This window comes from Mytilus galloprovincialis, chromosome 7 (genome assembly GCF_965363235.1).
Source record: "Mytilus galloprovincialis chromosome 7, xbMytGall1.hap1.1, whole genome shotgun sequence".
Taxonomy (NCBI): Eukaryota; Metazoa; Mollusca; class Bivalvia; order Mytilida; family Mytilidae; genus Mytilus; species Mytilus galloprovincialis.
The window spans coordinates 54,332,159-54,344,319 of record NC_134844.1 but is presented as its reverse complement, the minus strand read 5'-3'; the positions used below and the strand labels follow the sequence as shown (position 1 = coordinate 54,344,319).

The window sequence follows — 12,161 nt, the reverse complement described above, 5'->3', positions numbered from 1 at the left end:
ATACAAAATGTGAATTTTTTTAATCCGAAGAATTTTGTTGCTGGACAAATTCATACAAGGTTAAAGCAATGGGAGAAAATATTAGCTTGTTCGTATTCTTCAGATGAAATTTTAGATTGACTAGTTCATGGTGTAAATATTAATAATTGCATGGTACATTTTAAAGGAGATTTCTGGGGACACCATTATGATGATAAGTTCCCGCCTAGCAGAACATTCAGTAATTCAAATAAATACAAAAAGTTTTCTACGTTCATAACAGAAACCGTTGTGGATAGACTTAGAAATGGTTCAATTGAATGCTTAGGAAAAGTAGGTTTAGCTAAACCAACCCACATTGTAGCACCTTTAACCGTCGATCCAACAAAACCTAGATTATGCATTAATCTAATGTATTTGAATAATTGGATCAAAGATATACCGTTTAGTTTAGACACTCTCAAAAATGTACCTCGAGCCGTTAGAGAAAATGCATATTTTACCTCAATAGATGATAAATCAGGTTTTGATAATGTTATGTTATCCGAGGATTCCCGTGGACTAGTGGGTTTCCAGTGGGGTGGATTTTATTTCATTTTCAAAACATTACCGTTTGGTTTTAAACTTTCTAGCTACATTTATCACACATTAAATCTGCAAGCAACATCGTATATTAGGAGAAAGTTTTTGATTCCTGTACATTTGTATATAGATGATCGTCTTTTCGAGGAAGAAAGAAAACCTGGTTTAAAAGCAGGTGTCAGTTCCGCTTTATTGGCAAATTACATTGTGTGTGAAGTTATAACTAGATAAGGGTATTGCATTAATCTAGACAAGACCGTGTTTATCCCGTCCCAATCAGTAATATTTTTGGGATTTGTTGTTGATTCCGTAGCTAGATGTTTCAGAATAACTGAGTCCAAAAAACAAAAATTTATTGATTTACGCGAGGATTGTTTAAGGAAAAGTGCTATTACGGTGCTAGATTTACAAAATATGATATCGCGGGTCCGTGACTGATTTAAAGTATATAACTATGCCTAAGCCTTATTTTAGTAATTGGTATTGTCATCTGATAAAGTCATGTCGATTATAAGATACACAGTTTTTTTTGCTTTCAAATCTTTCTGTTTGAATCCGTCGACCTGGAACTTATATCAATTATTGGTAATATTAATTATTTGGAAAACAAAAGGTCCTGGCTATCCAGGAATGGAGTATTTTTTCATCAACAGCATTGTCCTATATTAGTTATCTTATAAAGTCTTGCTGATTGCTGAATAAAACTACAATAGGGAACAATTTGACAATGATAGAATTTAGTAGTGTCAGCCCTTTGATTATGACCCGTGTATATAGCAAAATCCTAAATACACCGTTTGGTGGTGCGCCTGTCAAATGCGGAACGTACAGATAAGGTAATAGCTAACAGGTGAATATACTATTGGTATCGGTATCGGATTCGACCCGGAACTTGTTAATTATTGGCAATATTAATTATGTGGAAAACAAAAGGGTCTGGAGTGGTGTAATTTTTAATCTACACCATTGTCCTATATTAGTTCTCTATAGAGTTGAATTCTTTGATATGTCGTTTTTACCCGATGACGGCTGACAAATTGGACCTCGTAATTTTAGTATTATAGATGATACAGAGCACAAAGTGGGCGATTCGTGGGCACATGAAATGTTATCGCTTCCTATTATGGTACTAGAGGCTAAAGCTTTGTTATATGTTTTTAAGATCTATACGGGAAAACATAAAGGGTAGTCGGGTGGACGCAAACGTAGACAATCAGGCCTTGATAGGCGCTTGGAATAATGAAGGTTCCAAATCTATGATGCTCAATTCCATTCTTAAAGAAATTTTTCAGTTAACTTTGGATTTAGACGTAATGTTAAATTTACATTTTGTACCATCTAAATTGAATTTAGCAGATGAGCCATCGAGAAAACTTAATACATCGGATGCGAAATTAGATAGCGATATATGGAGTACAATACAAGAGTATTTTGGTGACAATACAGGACACACGATCGACTTGATGGCTTTAGATTCTAATAGCATGATCGACAGAAATGGTAGAATTCTAAAACATTTCACTCCAACTGTTTTTCCGTTGTCGTCAGGTGTAAATTTATTTCCTCCTTTTGCATTATTATTACCGGTGTTGTCTTTCATCAGGGAGAATATGTTAAATTGTACCGTGATATTACGTGCTGATGGAGTAATAGCCACATGGGTTCCAACATTTTATGAATTGACACACGATGCTTTTATTGTTGGTAACAAGGGACAAAAGGGTGTTTTGAAATATCCTACAAAGAAAGGTTATGATCCAGATGGTATAGGGTTATCTGGAAATCTGTGGGCAGTTCGCATAAGTTCAAAGCAATCTCTTTGATTATGGAAAATTGTTATTTCTTAATGAACCACTTATTTCTACTAAATTTCACTTGTTATGTATTGGTGATTCAATGATAAGATTTTTACAGTGGCGAAAAGATTTTAAAAACCCAATGGTAAATGTGTTTTCACAAGGAGGTGCTCTTGTGAGTGAAATAACACCCCAAATTGAGAGACTAACTAGAATGCATCCGCCTAGACTTTTGTTTATTCATGTAGGTGTCAATAATGTAAGCAAATCCTTTCTGTTTGAAAGCGAGTTCAGCCAGTTATTAATTACAACTCAACAATTAGAACATTTAGCACATATACTTCAGTGCACGCGTACGAGTGATAGGCACGTATCTATTGTATTATCATCAATAATTAGGTGTAAAGATGAAGCTATAAACGCAAGATCGGCTATCATTAATGAAAAGATAGAAAGTTTATGCAAGCGTAATTGTTGGATGTTCATGGACAATTCAAACATTAATTGTAGACATTTGAGAGATTGTGTGCACTTGAATGAAGAAGGTCAATTAATTTTTCTTAACAATTTGCATGGTGTATTAAAAAATGTTTGGTGATTTTTCTTGTGTGTATATATATATATATATATATATATATATGTATGTGATATAAAAATTTGAGTCAACACTTAACAAAGTATTTTAGTTTTTATTATCAGGTTTTATATATTTTGTTTTAGGAGTATCTCATGAAAAAAATTTGGTGCCCCTACATAACGTGTTCAAGATGTGCAGTAACAAATGACATTGACTTTAAGTACTGCAAAGCGTGTGGTTTTGCTAGGGAAAATAAAGCTACTAATTACCAGGACGAGATGAAAAAGGAGGAAGTTTTAAATAAAATAAACAATAGAATTAGTCAGCTAGATGCTCTGCTAGACGCGGCTAGCTATTCTAAACAGAAATGTAGTTTGAAAAAAGAGATTGAAAATTTTTTCATCTTTTTAGATTCGCGGAAAAATCTTACTAATGCAAGTCCAGAAGACATTAGGACATTTCTCATTTTCAAAGAAAAGGGTGGGAAAACACAGATACGCGATATTAGCTGCCCTTTACGCACGAAACACGGCCTTCAAACTTGTCAATGCCCAAGGACTTTGGCATCAAAGTCTGTTGATTCTTTACTGGGAAAAATCAGAGCATTATTTAGAGATGAGGGTAGATCAGGAGAGTGGAATCCTATGCTTCTTACGGGTAACCCTGCTGCCTCACATTTGTTAAAAAAAACATCTACAGGTCATTAATTAGGAGCAGGCTAACGCTAACATTTCTGTAAAACAAGCTCCTCCATTAATGTTTAGTAAGTTGGGAAAGCTATGCAGACATTTATCATATAGAGCTTCAGTTGAAAAAGATCCTATTTCGAACATTCTCTATGCAAGAGACCTGGCTTATTTTTCAATTTTATGTCATTCTGGTAGCAGAGGGGGCGACCTTGGTTTATTGACGGCAGACAGATGTTTTCAAATACCCGACTCAGAGGACATTTTTGTGTCTAAAACGGCCGGAAAAGTCGCTAATTTGGATAATCCGAGAAATTTCATAGTTCTTACTTCAAAGGATTCTGATATTTGTCCGGTTAAAAACTTAACAAAATACATCACCAACGCTAAGGAGTTAGGCATTACTCTTGCTGAAGGGTATGTTTTCCGTATACGAGACCAAGTGTCACGAAAAATCGTTAACGAACCAGTTACTTCATCTTGGATGACAGAGAGACTCAAATTACATTTAAATGTGTTGAAATTATACGAAGGGGAAACTTCCCATAGCAGTAGGAGAGGATGTGCAATTACATTGCGTATGCCAGGTGTTAATGATGAAGGGATAAATCAACACGTAGGTTGGGGCACAAAAAAACATGGTTGATCATTATGCCAATGTAGGGAAATTGATAAGTCCTAAAGGACCGGCCTCAATTTTGTCGCAGGCTGCGGAAAATTTAGGGAAAGGACTTCTTTTGATAACGTTTCAAATCAATATACTGGTTTGAGCAAATTGAAAAGTTTCAGTTTCAATTAGTTATGATTGTGTTGAACAAAAGAATAATAAAGTCTTCTTCTAACATGGGAAAGCTTCTTTTTTATAAGTATTGGATATGTTTTATGGTAATTGTTGTTGAATAAAGAGGTTGGAACATAGCATAAGGTTTTGTATTTAGCCAGTCAGTCATGTCAAATCATTTCAATGAGACCCGTTTATACATCGTTGGTTTGTTTAATCCAATATCTTATATATGAGAGGAACCGTTGTGAACTTGTAATATTCCACTATTCCAAGTTACCCCTTTCGGTACCTCGAATGTATAAGATAGCGCGGCCACTCTTGGTCTCATCGTCACTCAATTGGAGGTCATAGTTAGGGCATGATCGCTATGTGGATCGAATGCATAAGCGTTGCTGATTGAGAGGTCATTGTGTTTAAAAAAAAAAAAAAAAAAAAAAAAAAAAAAAAAAAAAAAAAAAACGCATAATACATAATACAAAAAGCTAAAAACAGAAAAACAGGGGGGAAAAAAGAAAAAGAAAAAGCTCGGCCTGTCACAATGGTTTTATTATAAACTTTTGTTCCTGTTCGTTTTTAGAGGTGTTCGGATATTATGGGTTTTGAATATGATATATTCGGTAGGTACAAAAATACACATTATTTCGTTTTCTCATTTGGTGTGGTAGGAACCGAAGTAGTAACGATTATTGGAGATTGTAAAATAGATGGTAAAATGGCCACCAAAAAAAAAAAAAAAAAAAAAAAAAAAAAACAGATTACGCAACTTTGGGACTTGTACTTATTTGAACCTTTAGATAGGCTGTGCTTGGTATATAGCATGAAGCTTTTGGTATTTTATTTTCGGAACTGAAATGCGCATGAAATATCTAAACAGCTTCAAACTGAACATGAGATTTAACGATCGTTTAACACAAATACGAGTCTATTAGAATGTTATGTGGTCAACTAGTTATTTGAAGAAGCCAGATGGTTAATATCTGAGAACCAGGTAATAGTTTGTATTAACTAGTTCACTTGATTCCTTTCACCCCTTTTCAAATCTCTTATGGTTTGTTGAATCCAATATCTTATATATGAGAGGAACCGTTGTGAACTTGTAATATTCCACTATCCCAGGGTAGGGGAAGAGTTATGGCGCCAGCAATCTTGTTTAACCCTTCCACATTCTTTACGTGCATGTCCAGAGTCAGAAGCCTGTAATTCTATTGTCGTTTATTGCTGTATATTATATTTGTTTTTTCTTTCATTGTTTTGTTTATAGATCAGATATAGGAAGATGTGGTGTAGTCCATCCAAATTACAGGCCTATTTTCCACGTTTAAAATGGTTTACATTTGTCATTTTTGTGGTCTTTATAGCTGCTAAAGATGTATGAATTTCAGCTCATTGCCCTGCGGCCATACGGTTATCTTACGATGTTAATTTCTACGTCATTTGATTTCTGGAGGATTTTTTTCTTATTGGCAATCATACCATTTCTTATTTTCTTATGTAAAACAATGATATGAACAACAACACATTTATATTAAATAATCTTCAGGTACCAATTATACGTTGATAAGAAACAATTTGAAAAACGAAATGCAATCGAATATCAATAATCTGATCATTGATATCAGTCTTCAAAGGTTTAAAATTACACAAATTGAAGTGATGAAAGTGACTATGCTTTACCCGAGTATGTTAAATCTATAAAGTACTACAGTCAATGGTTTATGATATACATTGTTGTCTACATGTATACGTTGCAGAAGAAATATATGATCATATCCTTAAAATGCACAATTTGTCCTATTTATAGATGAATTTGGTCCAATTGATTATAATACTAGTGTAATTTAATTTTCCAAATTGATTAAAGAAAAAAAAAATGAACTCCTCCCTGTTCAATCTAAAATATATCAAACAAATGTATATTGTGATCAGGAACACAGTCGCATTAATTTAGATTCATCGTTTGCAAGACTGAGCAAATTAAAAAGTGCACACACTGGAAGTGCAAATTTTCAATATTAATATACAAATTCTTAAAAAACTTTTACATGTTTAAAACCTCTGAGATTTGAAATTAAGAATGAACAGATTACAAAGATACATGTATCCCCAGTTTGTGGTGGTGTTCGTGTTGCTTAGTCTTTAGTTTTTTATGTTGTGTCTTGTTTACTGTTATTTGTGTGTTTGTCTTTTTCTTTTTTAGCCATGGAGTTGTCATTTTATTTTTGATCGAGGAGTTTGACTGTCATTTTGGTATCTTTTGCCCCTCCCTTGTACACTACTGGTACGCATGCGCCATGTCAAACGTTATAAATAAAAGAAACAAGGTGTTAACCTCTGGAATAACCTCACTTGGCATATGCGGCCTGATGCATTAAACATGAAGGGAAAACGTGTACATGGAAACCTTAATCGGAAAAAATATATTCACTAGATCAAATAACAGAGTTCAAATATCCTCTGTGGTGCACTTACTTAATATTTCTAAAGGGCATAACTGTTTAAAAAATGTCAATCGTCCACCATTTAACGCGAGGGACAATCATTTATTTTTGTATTTTGCATTTAGGGAAATGTTTAATGAAAAGATGGGGAACTGTTTAACATTGCCATTAAGCCCGATGTTTGACTAGCCACAAAACCTGGATCAGCTCACAATTTTTTTCTTAAATGTCCTATTCCATGTGAGGAAATTGGGAGTTCGTTACTATGTTTGTTACATTGACGTTTGTTTTTGTTGCAGTTCAGTGTTTCTGTTGTTCCGTGGTTTCCACATATATTTGATACGATTCCCTCAGTTTTATTTTGTGATTTGTTTTCTCTCAATCAATTTATTACTTTTTAACAGCGGCTTACTACTGCTGCATTTGTTTTGGACTATAAGGTATTGGGAACCACTGGAATTATAATTTATTATAATAGTCATGGATATTAAGCGTAAAGATATACTTAGATACATCAAAAGGATGTAAAACAAGTAATATAGTTTATTGAGTTAAACAAAACGAAAATCATAAGTAGTTATAGTTTTCCTCATACCTAGTACAAAGCAGTGTCGACTTTTACATCAAAACAATGCAGATATCATCAAATGAACATTTATGTAGAACTTGTTAGTACTATTATTTAGGTATCGTCATTTGTGGGTATCCTCGTGAGTAATGCATATTAGCAATTGTCTGAGGCATGCATTGGGACTCTGCAATATTCACCAGGGCACGTCACCCCAGTTAACACAAAAATATTTTGTTGATGTTTTTAAAACATTTTGAAAAATGTTGTGAAAATATCGTAGAAAATATTAAAATAACGTGCCACTGTATGGTTTCACAAATATTTTCAAAACATTTTCTATAACATTTCCAGAATATTTTTAAGACATCATTAAAACGTTTCTAAATTTTGTTGACAATGTTTGTAAAATGTTTTATAAATGTTTGTTTTATATTAAAATATCCTTGAAACATTTTTAAAACATAAAACAAAAATGTTTTGCAGGAAATAATGTTGTGAAAATGTTCAAAAACATTTTACAAAATGTTTTAATAATGTTCATATTCTCAAAACATCATTTAAATGTTATATGAATATCATTAGAAAAATGTTTTCTAACATCATTATTCAAACGTTTTATAAAATATTATAAAACAGTTGATCGTGTTTGAATATGGGAGATCCTGGGTCCCCGCATGGAGCTATAATTATGGTTTATCTAATTCCAACTATTTCACTTCAACTTTGTCTAGTTTAGAGCATGTGGCCACTTTTCTCATAATCCTGGATCTGCATCTGAAAAACAACTGCTGTCATACTGATCTTTACCCAACATCTCATTTTACAATTGTTTGTTGATTACAGTTGAATCAGCATATATTTTATTTACTTTTGTCAGATTTAGATTGATATCTCATTGACATAACCCTATTTTTTGTATTTATTGAACACGTAATATTATATAGTTTGTCATGGTTTTACTTACAGAAAGGTATTCTTTTTTTCTGATTTTAAATATCTTTGCACATTTTTTTAAAAGTATTTCTTGATCTCATGTTTGATCACAGGTACCGTCAGACATTTTTCTGCTGCTGCATAGTTTTTTAACTGTTTTCTCTGCTACCTTATAAATAATTAGTCAACACTATACAAGATAGAACTACAATTATAAATGCAAAACATTTATTCAATATTTTCATATCACTGTTCTTTTTCAAAGTTTCCTTTGTTCCATTCTTTTTATTTCCTTTGACATCTGCTGGCTTCTGTAAAATAAAGTGTAAGCAAATTAGTCCTTCAGTTTAGTGATTAAACAAGTGGCTGAAATTTCAGTTAATTTAATCAAAATTACACTATAAACTATTTCTCTTCATTAAATCCAGCGGTTTTACAAAAATATATTGAAAAGTGTCAACTTATCAGTGTTAATTGATTGTGAAGCAACAATTGTAGCTATTTTATACATCTAGATGATTTTTTTATATTATTAAACAAGTGTAACGGTAGATTTTACCAGTTTTTAAAATAAGACACTATAGTTTTCCCAACTATAAAGAGTAGCCAGCCATGAAGAACCTGTAAAATTTTCTTGGTCTTACATAGAAAAAAAAAGTTTTGTAATGGTTATTGTATATTTTTGTGCAAATACATGTAATGTAGATTGAGGATTTAAAATAATAAATACCTTCATAAAATTTGCTCTTCCAGGATATTTGTAGTCATTTCTAAGCTTATATTCTTCTTTAAAATCCCCATTTCCATTCTCCATTTTAATCTGCATTTCAGAAAATTTATCATAAATTTTGGAACGTCTAATTGATCCTACAAAAGTTAAAATAAACAAATGAATAAAATATAAGTTAGAAAAAGTCACAGTGTAATAGTCAGCTACAAAGGCCACAACATTTAAAAGTGAACAGTCCACCCAAAGTGTTATTCAAATTGGTTAAAGCTTTTTTGAGTTAGTGTCGGACATGTTTACGCAACAGATAGAGGAACGAACTGGCCGACCGACAGACAGACACAGTATACATTACCATAATACGTCCTGTAAAGGCGTATACATGTTATTTAAACAATTCTAACAATGAAAGGAATGGCATAATTTATAGAGTTTAACGAAAAAACAAATTTGTCAGAAATGAACCGGCAACTACTGAATCAAACTCCTGTCTTGGGATCGGCACATAAATAATTATCTGGCTGGGCGATAGGTTGTAGGGCTCAACACCAAAGTACAAGTTACAAAAACGTAAAACAATATATTAAAGAGGCAACAACACTCGCTTTGTCAAATAGCAAAAGCTTTGATAATCATTGCGTATTTGAGATTCCCTTGATAGGTAGATGTGTAGCCAGCGATGGAGCAAATAAAGTATTGCTTATATAGCCCTGTCTGTTAAAGCAAATAATGGGCTGACTTGTAATGCTTATAACAGAACTTTTCAGACATGCTCAGTGGTTACAAGTGATTGCATTAATAGACTTTAAAATAATATAAAAAAAAAACTTAAGTTTAACCCTGTTTGTATAATTCTAATGTTCACTGGACATACACATCACAACATCAAGGCAGACTAAATTATCATCATCCCCCTTTTTGTAATATATTTGCTTACACTCGTATATATTATTCTTTGAATATATTAAACAAATTAACCAAGATATTTTCAGAAGCATAACAATGATTTATAAATGTGAACTAGTGTCATATCTTACCAGTTTTAACGCATGATAAGGTTATTCTTTATTTTGTACGTTTCCTTTGTCTTTGTTTACAGCATGGCAATAATTAAAACTTTCGGTTACTGGTTCCAAAATTCCTTTGGATCATGTCCGTTGATCATCGGGAACAGTTAGATTTAAATGTGTAAACGTTTGATGTCGGTAGTGGATATAAAATCCGGAAAATAGCAGTGCGTGCACTATATAATGCTATATATATATATATATGGGATCGAGGTACAGCTCCAATCTCTGTCATTTATTAAATAAAATAAAGTATTTTACATAACCTAAATCAATGTTTGAAAAATATTGTTAAAACATTTTCTAATAAATATTTTTTTGTAAATGTATTCATAATATTATTTTAGAATGTTGTTAAAATATAAGCAACAAAATGTTTTATAAAGTCATTTTCTCAATATTAAATGCGAAACATTTTTAAAACGTTTGGGGTAAATGTGTTCATAATATTATTTTAAAATGATGTCAAAATATTAGCAACAAAATGTTTTATAAATTCATTTTCTCAATATTAAAAGCGTAACGTTTTCAAAATGTTTTCATCAAATATTATGAAGAAATGTTGTTAAAATATCCCAAAGGCATGTTATTTAAACATTTCATGAAACATTTTTAGAAAATATTTTTAAAACATCGGAGTGATATTGTTAAGAATGTTCTACAAAATATCCTAAAAAATATTATCGAAAACATTTTTATGAATATTCTTACATCATTGTAAAAATATTTTCAAAAAATGTTTTAACTAAATGTTTTAAAAATCAAAGAAAAAATATTCGCATAACATCACGAAAATATTTGTTTGACAACGTTTTGATAAGACATTTATACAACCTTATAAAAATGTTTTGAAAATGTTTTGTGCTACCTGGGACGTTACAAAATCATTAATTTTTCTTTCAGTTTCTGGTTGCGTTTTGTTGATCAGTTTTTTTTTTTTTTTTGTCGTTTATCTTTTATTCTCTTCTCTCATTTGATAAAGAAGGGGTGGATAATAATCATCTCCTGAGAAATAGTCTCAAATTCATAAGCCTTTAGGGGAGGATTTGGAAAATTTATTGTTGGTATCAATTGCTTTAATATGTACAGTTCTGATTTCTACTCTTCATTATTTATTAACCATATTTTAAAACTTACTTACCCATACCTTGGGCTTTAAATCTTCATAACGCATGATCAAGTATTGTCTAACCTATACAACGTTTTATTGTTGAGGAATGTTTTCATACCTAATTCTTTCTTTAAGTAAATGCTGAACAGATATGCACAATAATGAAAGACTATTTCACGCATTTCTTTCATTAAAACATTTCTAAGATATTCATGATATTTCCGCAACCAAATCAGGAATTAAAAGGACCATATGAGCAAAGTTTTTCATCTGCATGATGATTTAAATATATCCGCCAATCATTAACGACAAATCAGTTACAGGTCTACATGTATATGTTGTTTACCATTTAGAGAAATATACACGATAACAGATAATAGTATGGACACTGTCTCATTCCAATTACACTCAACATGGCTTTTATTCATGTCTATACTGGTGTCAGACCACCAATTTACTCCCTCTAATTTAGAACGTAAAAGTAGCCCTACTAGATTACAAGTATCACCCTCATACATGACCGGGGTAGGAGGGGTCCTGATCCAGAAATCTTGGGCTTAAAAACATGAATCCCGAGATCCCAAATTTAAATAAATTAAATAATGACATCCCGAAATTTAAAAATAGAATTCCGGATCCCGAAATACACAATCCCGGTATCCTAAGCCTAAAAACACCGGATCCAGTAGTCCCAATAAAGGTCCTATCCCCCCTCATACATGCACGATCCCTAACAATCTTTTTAAAACTTTCTGACTCACCAAGAAATCATTTGGTCACCTCCTATGAACACTGACCTGACTCATACACATGAAAAGTATTTATTGTCTGATTCTTTTGAACCAGATCACATTTTGTAGTTGGAAAAGGAAAAAAGGGAGGACTCCTTTCCTTTAAATTGTTATTTTGC

General features: G+C 32.2%; 1 long non-coding RNA gene across 1 annotated transcript; it reads right to left on the bottom strand.

The window, feature by feature from the left end:
* Positions 1-8,557: 8,557 nt before the first annotated feature.
* On the bottom strand, positions 8,558-10,255 carry LOC143081774 (uncharacterized). The gene is made up of 3 exons (XR_012980079.1): positions 10,111-10,255; positions 9,077-9,213; positions 8,558-8,657 (listed from the first exon to the last, which is right to left on the bottom strand). It is a non-coding gene; the product is annotated as an uncharacterized LOC143081774 (long non-coding RNA).
* Between the last annotated feature and the right edge of the window lie 1,906 nt (positions 10,256-12,161).